Source organism: Arachis hypogaea, chromosome 3 (genome assembly GCF_003086295.3).
Source record: "Arachis hypogaea cultivar Tifrunner chromosome 3, arahy.Tifrunner.gnm2.J5K5, whole genome shotgun sequence".
In the NCBI taxonomy this organism is placed as follows: Eukaryota; Viridiplantae; Streptophyta; class Magnoliopsida; order Fabales; family Fabaceae; genus Arachis; species Arachis hypogaea.
The window spans coordinates 61995884-62009244 of NC_092038.1; the positions used below are offsets into that span (position 1 = coordinate 61995884).

Consider the following 13361-nt stretch of genomic DNA (forward strand, 5'->3'; position numbering starts at 1 on the left):
CTTCTCAACTTTCAATTTTCGAAAATTAGTAACCACTTTTTCAAAAATCTTTTTAATTAACTACTTATTTTAAATACTAATTTTATTTTATTTCTTTTCTCAAATTTTAAATTCTAACTTATAATTAAATTAAAAACAAAAATATTTTTCTTTTCTTTTAATTAATATTAAATACTCTCTCTCTCATCTCTTTCTATGTATTTTATTTATTCACTAACACTTCTCTTCAACTCATCTAATAATTCGAACCCTCTTTCTCTTTGTGTGTTCGAGTTTCTTCTTCTTCCTTCTTCATTCTATTCTTCTTTTCCTCTGACACAGAAAGGAATCTCTATACTGTGACATAGCAGAGTCATCTTCTTTTCTGTTCTCTTCTTTTTCATATGAGCAGGAATAGGGATAAAGACATTCTTGTTGAAGCTGATCCTGAACCTGAAAGGACTCTGAAGAGGAAGCTAAGAGAAGCTAGAGCACAACACTCCAGAGAGGACCTTACAGAAAATTTCGAAAAAAGTAGATATGGCAGCCGAACCCAACAAAAATGGTGGAAATGCAAGGAAGATGGTTGGTGACTTTACTGCACCAACTTCTAACTTCTATGGAAGAAGCATCTCAATTCCTGCAATTGGAGAAAACAACTTTGAGCTTAAACCTCAATTAGTTTCTCTAATGCAGCAAAATTGCAAGTTTCATAGAGAAATCATCCTAATTTCTCATGGAAGGATCAGCAGAAGCCTAATCAAGGCATCAATAATAATAATGATGGGAGAAATAGGTTTGACAATAGCAAGCCTTTTCCATCATCTTCTCAGCAACAAACAAAGAATTCTAAGCAGAGCCTCTCTGACTTAGCAACCATAGTCTCTGATCTATCTAAGACCACTCTTAGTTTCATGACTGAAACAAGGTCCTCCATTAGAAATTTGGAGGCACAAGTAGGTCAGTTGAGTAAAAGAGTTACTGAAACTCCTCCTAGTACTCTCCCAAGCAATACAGAAGAAAATCTAAAGAGAGAGTACAAGGCCATAAATATAACCAACATGGCTGAACCTATAGAGGAGGAAGAGGCAGTGATTTCTAGTGAGGAAGACCTCAATGGACATCCAGTTACCCCTAAGGAGTTCCCTAATGTGGAACCAAAAGAATCTGAGGCTCAAACAGAGACCTTAAAGATTCCACTGAACCTACTGTTGCCATTCATAAGCTCTGATGAGTATTCTTCCTCTGAAGAGGATGAAGATATTATTGAAGAGCAAGTTGCTCAGTATCTAGGAGCAATCATGAAGCTGAATGCCAAGTTATTTGGTAATGAGACTTGGGAGGATGAACCTCCATTGCTCATCAATGAACTAAATGCTTTAGTTCAACTAAAATTACCTCAAAAGAAACTGGATCCCGAAAAGTTTTTAATACCTTATACCATAGGCACCATGACCTTTGAGAAGGCTTTGTGTGACCTGGGGTCAGGTATAAACCTCATGCCACTCACTATAATGGAGAAACTAGGGATCTTTGAGATACAAGCTGTAAGAATCTCACTAGAGATGGCAGAAAAATCAATGAAACAGGCTTATGGACTTGTAGAGGATGTCTTAGTGAAGGTTGAAGGCTTGTACATCCCCGTTGACTTCATAATCCTAGACACTGGGAAGGATGAGAATGAATCCATCATCCTTGAAAGACCCTTCCTAGCCACAGCAACGGCTGTGATTGATGTGGACAAAGGAGAGTTAGTCCTTCAATTAAATGAGGACTACCTTGTGTTTAAGGCTCAAAGATCTTCCTCTGTACCCAAGGAGAGGAAGGATGAAAAGCTTCTCTTAATACAGAGTCAAGCAGAGCCCCCACACTCAACTCTAAGTTTGGTATTGGGAGGCCACAATCATGCTCTAAGTATCTGTGAAGCTCTGTAAGAGCTTCCTGTCAAGCTATTGACATTAAAGAAGCGCTTATTACGAGGCAACCCAATTTTATTTATCTATGTTAATTTATATTTTTTATAGGTTGATGATCATGTGAAGTCATAAAAATAACTACAAGATTAAAGTGGAATGAAAAGCAGCATAAAAATTAGCGCACCCTGGAGAACAGGCTTACTGGCGTTTAAACACCAGTAAGGATAGCAGAATGGGTGTTTAACGCCTAGTCTGGTAGCATTCTGGGCGTTAAATGCTAGAATTGGCAGCCAGACTGGCGTTTAACACCAGAAAGAGCTGTCTGGTGTCTGGCTGGTGTTAAACGCCAGAAAGGGGCACCAGCCTGGCGTTTAACGCCAGGAAAGGTAGCAGAACTGGCGTTTAACGCCAGATTTGGCACACAGTGGGCGTTTAAACCCCAGGAAGGTGCAGGTATGAGAATTCCTTGACACCTTTCTATAACATTATTCCCCAACACCCACCTACCTCACCATTTAAATTCAAACTATTTTCCTCCCAAACCCACCCATTCTCCACACAGTTACCCTTTCTCCCTTATCCTATAAATAACCCTCCTTACCACCTTCCATTTCACACATCTCTAACACTTCACCCCCTTGGCTGAATTCCTACACACCTCCATCTACTCTATTTCTTCTTTTTCTCCTCATTTCTTTCTTCTTTTGCTTGAGGACGAGCAAACCTTTTAAGTTTGGTGTGGGAAAAACCGTTGCTTTTTATTTTTCCATAACCATTAATGGCACCTAAGGCTGGAGAAACCTCTAAGAAGAGGAAAAGGGAGGGCAGTTGCTTCCAACTCTAAGTCATGAGAGATGGAGAGATTCATCTCAAAATCCCATCACTAGAAAGAGGATGGAGCAAACAAGAGAGCCCACTCATAGACCTCAACAAGATCATGAGGAATTCCCTCATCAAGAAATTCCCGAGATGCCTCAAGGAATATATTTTCCTCCACACAACTATTGGGAGCAACTATGGATAGGAGCACCAAAAGTACTAAGGATGGAGCACCAAGAGCACTCTATTATCCTCCATGAAATAAGAGAGGATCAAAGATCCATGAGAGAGGAGCAACAAAGGCAAGGAAGAGACATTGAAGAGCTAAAGCACTCCATAAGAACTTCACTAAGGTGGACCCGTTCTTTAATTTCCTTGTTCTTATTTTTTTTGTTTTTTTCGATATTTTATGCTTTACGTTTATCTATGTTTGTGTCTTCATTACATAATCATTAGTATTTAGAGTCTATGTCTTAAAGTTATGAATGTCCTATGAATTCTCACCTTTCTTAAATGAAAAATGTTCTTAATTACAAAAGAACAAGAAGTACATGAATTTCAAATTTTATCTTGAAATTAGTTTAATTATTTTGATGTGGTGGCAATACTTTTTGTTTTCTAAATGAATGTGTGAACAGTGCATATTTTTTATAGTGAAGTTTATGAATGTTAAAATTGTTGGCTCTTGAAAGAATAATGAAAAAGGAGAAATGTTATTGATAATCTGAAAAATCATAAAATTAATTCTTGAAGCAAGAAAAAGCAGTGAAAAAGAAAAAGCTTGCGAAAAAAAAGTAGTGAAAAATAAAGAAAAAAAAGAAAGAAAAAGAAAAGCAAGCAGAAAAAGCCAATAGCCCTTTAAACCAAAAGGCAAGGGTAAAAAGGATCCAAGACTTTGAGCATTAATGGATAGGAGGGCCCAAAGGAATAAAATCCTGGCCTAAGCGTCTAAATCAAGCTATCCCTAACCATGTGCTTGTGTCATGAAGGTCCAAGTGAAAAGCTTGAGACTGAGTGGTTAAAGTTATGATCCAAAGCAAAAAGAGTGTGCTTAAGAACTCTGGGCACCTCTAACTGGGGACTCTAGCAAAGTTGAGTCACAATCTGAAAAGGTTCACCCAGTTATGTGTCTGTGGCATTTATGTATCCGGTGGTAATACTTGAAAAACAAAGTGCTTAGGGTCAAGGCCAAGACTCATAAAGTAGCTATGTTCAAGAATCAACATACTAAACTAGGAAGATAAATAACACTATCTTAATTCTGAGTTCCTATAGATGCCAATCATTCTGAACTTCAAAGGATAAAGTGAGATGCCATAACTGTTCAGAAGCAAAAAGCTACTAGTCCCGCTCATCAAATTAGAACTAAGCTTCATTGATATTTTGGAGTTTATAGTATATTCTCTTCTTTTCAGTTGCTTGGGGAGAAGCAACAATTTAAGTTTGGTGTTGTGGTGAGCGGATTATTTATACGCTTTTTGACATTGTTTTTACATAGTTTTTAGTATGTTTTATTCACTTTTATTATATTTTTATTAGTTTTCATGCAAAATTAACATTTCTGGACTTTACTATGAGTTTTTGTGTTTTTCTATAATTTTAGGTATTTTTTGGCTGAAATTGAGGGACCTGAGCAAAAATCTGATCCAGAGGCTGAGAAAGGATTGTAGATGCTGTTGGATTCTGACCTCCCTGCACTCGCTACGAATTTTTTGGAGCTATAGAAGCCCAATTGGCGCTCTCTTAATTGCGTTGGAAAGTAGATATCCTGCGCTTTCCAGCAATATATAATAGTCCATACTTTGCCCGAGATTTGATGGCTCAAACTGGCATCCAAACGCCACTTAGAGACCCTTTTCTGGAGTTAAACGCCCAAACTGGCACCAAAGCTGACGTTTAACACCAAGGATGGCCTATGCACGTGAAAGCTTCAAGGCTCAGCCCAAATACACACCAAGTGGGCCCTGGAAGTGGATTTCTGCACTATCTACTCATTCTCTGTAAACCTAGTTTACTAGTTTAGTATAAATAGCATTTTTTACTATTGTAGTCGAAGTCTTGGACCTTTTGGGAGTTCTTTGAACCCTTTTTGGAGGCTGGCCATTCAGCCATTCCTAGACCCTTTGTTCTTATGTATTTTCAACGGTGGAGTTTCTACACATCATAGATTAAGGTGAGGAGCTCTGCTGTTCCTCATGAAGTAATGCAAGTACTATGGTTTTTCATTCAATTCACGCCTACTTCTTCTCCAAGATATACTCTTGTACTTAATTCAGTTAAGTCAGACTAAAGGGGTGACCCTTGACAATCACCCTCTATCTTCAGTACTCGTTTAGCCAAGATCCGCGTGCCTGACAACCACAATGTGGTCTACATGATGTTCAACGTAGTCATTGGACGACAACCGGAGTATATTCTCTTTGGTCTCTAATCAACGATTCACATTGTCTCTCCTGACAACAGAGCATCTGAATCTGAGACTAGGATCTTCGTGGTATAGGCTAGAACATTAGACATCATTCCTGAGATAAAAAAGTCTAAACCTTGTCTGTGGTATTCTGAGTAGGATCTGGGAAGGGATGACTGTGAGGAGCTTCAAACTTGCGACTGTTGGGCGAAGTGACAGTGTGCAAAAGGATCAATGGATCTTATTCCGACGCTAGTGAGAACTGACAGATGATTAGCCCTGCGGTAGCTATGCCTGGTATTTTTCATCCGAGACGAGAAATTCGACAGTTGATTTCCCGTACAGAGACCGTAGCCGGACCATTTTCACTGAGAGGATCATACAACTTGCCATGGAAGGGAGCACGCATGATTGGATGAAGACAATAGGAAAGCAGGGGTTCAGGAGCAACAAAGCATCTCCAAACGCTTATCTAAAACTCCCACCAATGAATTACATAGGTATCCCTATCTTATTTTCTGCTTTACTTATCTTTTAATTATCAAAAACTCATAACCATTTGAATCCGCCCGACAGAGAATTACAAGATGACCATAGCTTGCTTCAAGCCAACAATCTCTATGGGATTCCCTTACTCGCGTAAGGTTTTATTACTTGGACGACCCAGTGCACTTGCTGGTCAGCTATGCGGAGTTGTGAAAAGTGTGAATCACAATTTTGCATACCAGTAATCCCGGATTAGTTAATCCAAGTTACCAAGTTTTGAAATACTCCTCAGAACCTAATAATCCAAGCAGATCCTAATACAATAGCACCACAGGCATATATCCTAAGGTTCAAGCTATTAGTGTCTAGCCTTATTATTTATTTTTTTTGCTTGCCAACTCTTGGCTTTTTCTTCCTTTCCTTCTTATTCAAGGGTATTTATTGATTAAGATTTCACAGACAGCAGTCTAGTTCATGCTATAGGGGAACATTCTAACCTCTGTCCTTTTGTTAGTGAGCTTACTTAAACATTCAAACATTCACCACCACTGAACTTATTTTCATTCCTACCATATTGGACAGTTACTCTATGTTTCGATCATTTGCTCTTATTGATGCAGAAGGGAAACAAGACATGTATCCAAGTAGGATGAAATGATGCAAACATCCTGGCTAGATCACCTAATTGAAAATTAAGAGAAAAAGGTAAAAGACAAAATGCAGAACTTATTCAAAACATAGACGTACAAAACCTAATGTATGGATCATGAAAAAAACTACATAACTTGGAAGGCATATCATGTTGTAGATATACATCTTCCTTATTTATTGAGATTTATGAAGGAACTCCACCACCTATACTTTTTGTGCTCTTTTTCTTTACTGGACTCTCCTTTCTTCTTTGGCTCTTGCTTCCTCTTCTTGTTTGTTTCTTGTGGCTCTTCAGTAGGGCGTCTCTGAGGCCAAGACTTATCTACATTATCCCAGAATCCAGTATCCTTCAGCCTTTGTTCCATTCTTTCTACATTTCTATAGGCTCTTGCTCTTTGCTTGTTTACCAATTTCTAGCACTCGATGAATGGTTTGATCTCTCTGTTCACCACTGGCATGCCGCAGACTATGTAGTTCAGCTTTGATTGAGTCTCTATATCATAATCAATCCTATCTAGGTGCCGAGCCTCTCCAGATGTGTGGTATATATTCTTCCATTGATGAAGATTCTGGAGGTACTTCTCCTATTCAGCTTGCTATTGAAACAATTTGTCGAATGATTCTCGAGAATGACTAAATTGTTCCCTTTGCTGCTCCAGAATCCTTATTTAGAATTCTCTCTGCTGGACTATTATCTTCATCTGGAAGTTTTCTTGTTGCTCCATCATCTTCAACTGCCAATTCTCTTACTGCTCCTAACCCCTCAAATATTGCTCTTGTTGTTGCTCCTGTGCTCTCATATATTGCTGAGACATTTCTTCAATGGCTCTTTGCATTTGGCTTAAGTCTATTGCACCAGAAGCTTGCCCCTCCTCTAATTGTGGTAGCTGCTGACTGGTGCACGAAATTGTGATCACACTTTTCACAACTCCACACAACTAACCAGCAAGTGCACTGGGTCGTCCAAGTAATAAACCATATGCGAGTAAGGGTCGATCCTACAGAGATTGTCAGCTTGAAGCAAGCTATGTTTATCTTGTAAATCTCAATCAGGCAGATTCAAATGGTTATAAGATTTTAATAATTAAAGGATAAATAAAACAGAAAATAACATATAGATACTTATGTAATTCATTGGTGGGAATTTCAGATAAGCATTTGGAGATGCTTTGTTGCTTCTGAACCTCTGCTTTCCTATTGCCTTCATCCAATCATGCGTCCTCCCTTCCATGGCAAGCTGTATGATCCTCTCAGTGAAAATGGTCCGGCTACAGTTTCTGTATGGCTAATCAACTGTCGGATTTCTCGTCTCGGATGAAAAATACTAGGCACAGCTACCGCAGTGCTAATCATCTATCGGTTCTCACTTGTGTCGGAATAGGATCCGTTGATCCTTTTGCACACAGTCACTGCACCCAACAGTTGTGAGTTTAAAGCTCGTCACAATCATCCCGTCCTAGATCCTACTCGGAATACCACAGACAAGGTTTAGACTTTTCGGATCTCAGGAATGCTGCCAATTGTTTCTAGCCTATACCACGAAGGTTCTAATCTCAGATTCGGATGCTTTGTTGTCAGGAGAGACGATGTAAATCACGGATCAGAGACCCAAGAGACTATACTCTAGCTGTTGTCCAATGACTACGTTGAACATCATGTAGACCGCTTGTGGTTGTCAGGCACGCGGATTTTGGCTAAGCGAGTAATGAAGATAATGGGTGATTATCACGGGTCACCCCTTCAGTCTGACTTAACTGAATTAAGTACAAGAATATATCTTGGAGAATAAGTAAGTGTGAATTGAAAGAAAAACAATAGTACTTGCATTAATTCATGAGGAACAGCAGAGCTCCTCACCCTAATCTATGAGGCGTAGAAACTCCACCATTGGAAAATACATAAGAAAAAATGGTCTAGACATGGCCGAATGGCCAGCCTCCCTAATCGAATGATAAATTATAAAAGGGTTCAAAGACTCCCAATAAAATAGTAAAAAGTGCTATATATACTAAACTAGTTACTAGGGTTTACAGAAAATGAGTAACTAAGTGCAGATAGTGCCAAAATCCACGTCCGGGGCCCACTTGGTGTGTGTTTGGGCTGATCTTTGAAGCTTTCACGTGCATAGGCCATTCTTGGAGTTAAACACCAGCTTGGATGCCAGTTTGGGCGTTTAACTCCAGTTTTGGTGCCAGTTCTGGCATTTTAGGCCAGAAAAGGGTATCTAGTGGGCGTTTGGACGCCAGTTTGGGCCATCAAATCTCGGGCAAATTATTAACTATTAAACATTGCTCAAAAGCCCAAGATGTCTACTTTCCAACGCAATTGAGAGCGCGCCAATTGGTCCTATGTAGCTCCAAAAAATCCACTTCGAGTGCAGGAGGGTCAGAATCCAACAACATCTGCAGTTCTTTCTTAGCCTCTGAATCAGATTTTTGCTCAGGTCCCTCAATTTCAGCTAGAAAATACCTGAAATCACAGAAAAATACATAAACTCATAGTAAAGTCCAGAAATGTGATTTTTGCATAAAAACTAATAAAAATATTCTAAAAAGTAATTAAAACATACTAAAAACTGTGTAAAAACAATGCCAAAAAGCGTATAAATTATCCGCTCATCCCAACACCAAACTTATATTGTTGCTTGTCCCCAAGTAACCAAAAACAAAATAGGATAAAAAAAAGAGAATATACAATAAATTCCAAAACATCAATGAAGCTTATTTCTAATTAGATGAGCGGGACTAGTAGCTTTTTCCTTCTGAACAATTTTGGCATTTCACTTTATCCTTTGAAGTTCAGAATGATCGGCATCCATAGGAACTTATAATTCAAATAGTGTTATTGATTCTCCTAGTTCTGTATGTTGATTCTTGAACACAGCTACTTATGAGTCTTAGCTGTGACCCTAAGCATCTTGTTTTCTAGTATTACCACCGGATACATAAATTCCACAGACACAAAACTGGGTAAACTTTTTCAGATTGTGACTCATCTTTGCTAAAGTCCCCAGTTAGAGGTGCCTAGAGTTCTTAAGCATACTCTTTTGCTTTGGATCACGACTTTAACCACTCAGTCCCAAGCTTTTTACTTGGACCTTCATGACACAAATACATGGTTAGGGACAGCTTGATTTGGCCGCTTAGGCCAGGATTTTATTCCTTTGGGCCCTCCTATCCATTAACGCTCAAAGCCTTGGATCCTCTTTACCCTTGCCTTTTAGTTCAAAGGGTTACTGGCTTTTTGCTCTTGCCTTTTGGTTTAAAGAGGTATTGGCTTTTTCTGCTTGCTTTTTCTTTTTCTTTCTTTTTCTTTATTTTTTTGCCTTTTTTTTCGCAAGCTTTGTATTTTTTACTGCTTTTTTTTGCTTCAAGAATCAATTTTATGATTTTATAGATTATCAATAACATTTCTCTTTTTTCATTATTCTTTCAAGAGCCAACAGTTTTAACATTCATAAACTTCACTATAAAAAATATGCACTATTCAAGCATTCATTCAGAAACAAAAAGTATTGCCACCACATCAAAATAATTAAATTAATTTCAAGATAAATTTTGAAATTCATGTACTTCTTGTTCTTTTGCGAATAGAAACATTTTTCATTTAAGAAAGGTGAATGATTCATGGAACATTCATAGCCTTAAGACATAGACACTAGACACTAATGATCATGTAATAAAGACACAAACATAGACAAAACATAAAGCATAAAAACCAAAAAACAGAAAAAATAAGAACAAGGAAGTTAAAGAACGGGTCCACCTTAGTAACGGCGGCTAATTCTTCCTTTTGAAGATCCTATGGAGTGCTTAAGCTCCTCAATATCTCTTCCTTGCCTTTGTTACTCCTCTCTCATGGCCATTTGGTCCTCTCTGATTTCATGGAGGATAATAGAGTGCTCTTGGTGCTCCATCCTTAGTTGCTCCATGTTGGAACTCAATTCTCCTAAAGAGGTGTTGAGTTGCTCCCAATAGTTGTCTGGAGCGAAATGCATCCCTTGAGGCATCTTAGGGATTTCTTGATGAGGAACTTCCTCATGCTCTTGTTGAGGTCCATGAGTGGGCTCTCTTGTTTGCTCCATCCTTTTTTTAGTGATGGGCTTGTGAGATGAATCTCTTCATCTCCCATGACTCAGAGGTGGAAGCAACTGCCTTCCCTTTCCTCTCTCTAGAGGTTTCTCCGGCCTTAGGTGCCATTAATGGTTAGGAAAAAACAAAATGTAGAGCTTTTTTCCACACCAAACTTAAAAGGTTTGCTTGTCCTCAAGAAAAAAAAAAGAAGGAAAGGATTAGAGGAAGAAGAGATGGAGGAGATGGAGGTGTGTGAATGGTTTGGCTAGGGGGGCTTTAGGTGGTTATGATGTGTGAAAATAAAGCAGTGATGATGGGCTTATATAGGAGTGGGGTGGAGAGGGAATTCTTGTAATAGGGGTTGGGTTTGGGAGGGAGATAGTTTGAATTTGAATGGGTGGGGGTAGGTGGGTTGTATGATGGTTTTGGAGGAGAAATAGAGGTGATTGGTGGAGGTTATTTTGGGGAAGAGTGTTACGGAAAGGTGTAAAAATGAGTGAGGGTGAGTTGGGATAGGTAGGGATCCTGTGGGGTCCACAGATCCAGAGGTGTCAAGGATTTCTCATCCCTGCACCTTTCTGGAATTTAAACACCCTCTGTGCGGCATTTCTGGGGTTAAACGCCAGACTGCTGCTCATTTCTGGCGTTAAACGCCAGTCTGGCTGCTAGTTCTGGCGTTAAACACCCAAAATGCTGTCAGACTGGGCGTTAAACGCCCATTCTGCTACACTTACTGGCGTTTAACGCCAGCCAGACACTAGCTGCCCTTTTCTGGCGTTAAACGCCAGTCTGGCTGCCAGTTCTGGCATTTAACGCCCAATTTGCTAGCCTTACTGGCGTTTAAATGCCAGTAAGCTCGTCCTCCAGGGTGTGATATTTTTTATGCTGTTTTTGATTCCTGCTTTAATTCTGCAGTTATTTTTATGACTCCACATGATCATCAACCTAAAGAAACATAGACTAATACTAGAAAATAAAATGAAAAAGTCATTAATATAGATAATTAAAATTGGGTTGACTCCCAATAAGCGCTTCTTTAATGTCAATAGCTTGACAGGAAGTTCTTATAGAGCTTCACAGATGCTTAGGGCATGGTTGTGGCCTCCCAACACCAAACTTAGAGTTTGAGTGTGGGGCTTTGCTTGACTCTGTATTGAGAGAAGCTTTTCATGCTTCTTCTCCATGTTTACAGAAGGAGATCCTTGAGCCTTAAACACAAGGTAGTCCTCATTCAATTGAAGGACTAACTATCCTCTATCCACATCAATCACAGCCCTTGCTGTGGCTAGGAATGGTCTTCCAAGGATGATGGATTCATCCTCATCCTTCCTAGTGTCTAGGATTATGAAGTCAGCAAGGACGTAAAGGCCTTCAACCTTTAATAAGACATCCTCTAAGATCCCTAGTTTCTTGATTGATTTGTCTGCCATCTCTAGTGAGATTCTTGTAGCTTGTACCTCAAAGATCCCTAGTTTCTCCATTACAGAGAGTGGCATGAGGTTGATACCTGACCCCAGGTCACACAGAGCCTTTTCAAAGGTCATAATGCCTATGGTGCAAGGTATTAGGAACTTTCTGGGATCCGGTTTTTTTTAGGCAATGTCTGCTAAATCCATATATTCAATTTATTGAAGAGTAATGGAGGTTCATCCTCCCAAGTCTCATTACCAAATAACTTGGCATTCAGCTTCATGACTGCTCCTAGATACTGAGCAACTTTCTCTTCAACAGTGTCTTCGTCCTCCTCAGAGGAAGAATACTCATCAAAGCTCATGAATGGAAAAAGTAAGTTCAGTGGAACCTCTATAGTCTCTGTATGAGCCTCAGATTCCTTTGGTTCCTCAATAGGGGACTCCTTATTGGTCAGTGGACGTCCCTTGAGGTCTTCCTCACTGGGAATCACTGCTTTTTCACTCTCTATAGGTTCGGCCATTTTGGTTATAGTTATGGTCTTGCACTCTCTTTTGGGATTCTCTTCTGTATTGCTTGGGAGAGTACTAGGAGGAGTTTCAGTAACTCTTTTACTCTGCTGACCCACTTGTGCCTCCAAACTTCTGATGGAGGACCTTGTTTCATTCATGAAACTGAGAGTGTTTTTAGATAGATCAGAGACTATGTTTGCTAAGCCAGAGAGGCTCTGCTCAGAATTTTCTGTCTGTTGCTGAGAAGATGATGGAAAAGGTTTGCTATTGCCAAACCTATTTCTCCCACCATTATTATTATTGAAGTCTTATTGAGGCTTCTTTTGATCCTTCCATGAGAAATTTAGATGATTTCTCCATGAAGGATTATAGGTGTTTCCATAGGATTCTCCCATGTAATTTAGCTCTTCCATTGCAGGATTCTTAGGGTCATAAGCTTCTCCTTCAGAGGAGGCTTCTTTAGCACTGCCGGATGTAGCTTGCAATCCAGTCAAATTCTGAGAAATCATATTGACTTGCTGAGTCAATATTTTGTTCTGAGCCAATATGGCATTCAGAGTATCAATTTCAAGAACTCCTTTCTTCTGAGTCATCCCATTATTCACAAGATTTCTTTCAGAAGTGTACATGAACTGGTTATTTGCAACCATCTCAATGAGTTCCTGGACTTCTACAGGGGTTTTCAGATGAAGAGATCCACCAGTAGAATGGTCCAATGACATCTTAGACAATTCAGACAAACCATCATAGAATATGCATATGATGCTCCATTCTGGAAGCATATTAGAAGGACACCTTTTGGTTAATTGCTTGTATCTTTCCCAAGCTTCATAGAGGGATTCACATTCCTTCTATTTGAAGGTTTGGACCTCCACTCTAAGCTTGCTCATCTTTTGAGGTGGAAAGAATTTGGACAAGAAAGTATTGACCAACTTATCCCAAGAGTTCAGGATTTCTCTAGGTTGTAAGTCCAACCATGTCCTAGCTCTGTCTCTTACAGCAAAGGGGAAAAGCATAAGTCTGTAGACCTCGGGATCAACCCCATTGGTCTTAACAGTGTCAGATTTGCAAGAATTCAGCTAAGATCCATAGAAGTCCATGAAACTTG

The 13361-nt window shown here is 39.4% G+C and overlaps 1 non-coding gene across 1 annotated transcript; it reads left to right on the forward strand.

The window, feature by feature from the left end:
- The first annotated feature begins 13029 nt into the window (after window positions 1-13029).
- On the forward strand, window positions 13030-13137 carry LOC112793688 (small nucleolar RNA R71). Its single transcript, XR_003198389.1, has one exon. It is a non-coding gene; the product is annotated as a small nucleolar RNA R71 (small nucleolar RNA).
- Window positions 13138-13361: the final 224 nt, after the last annotated feature.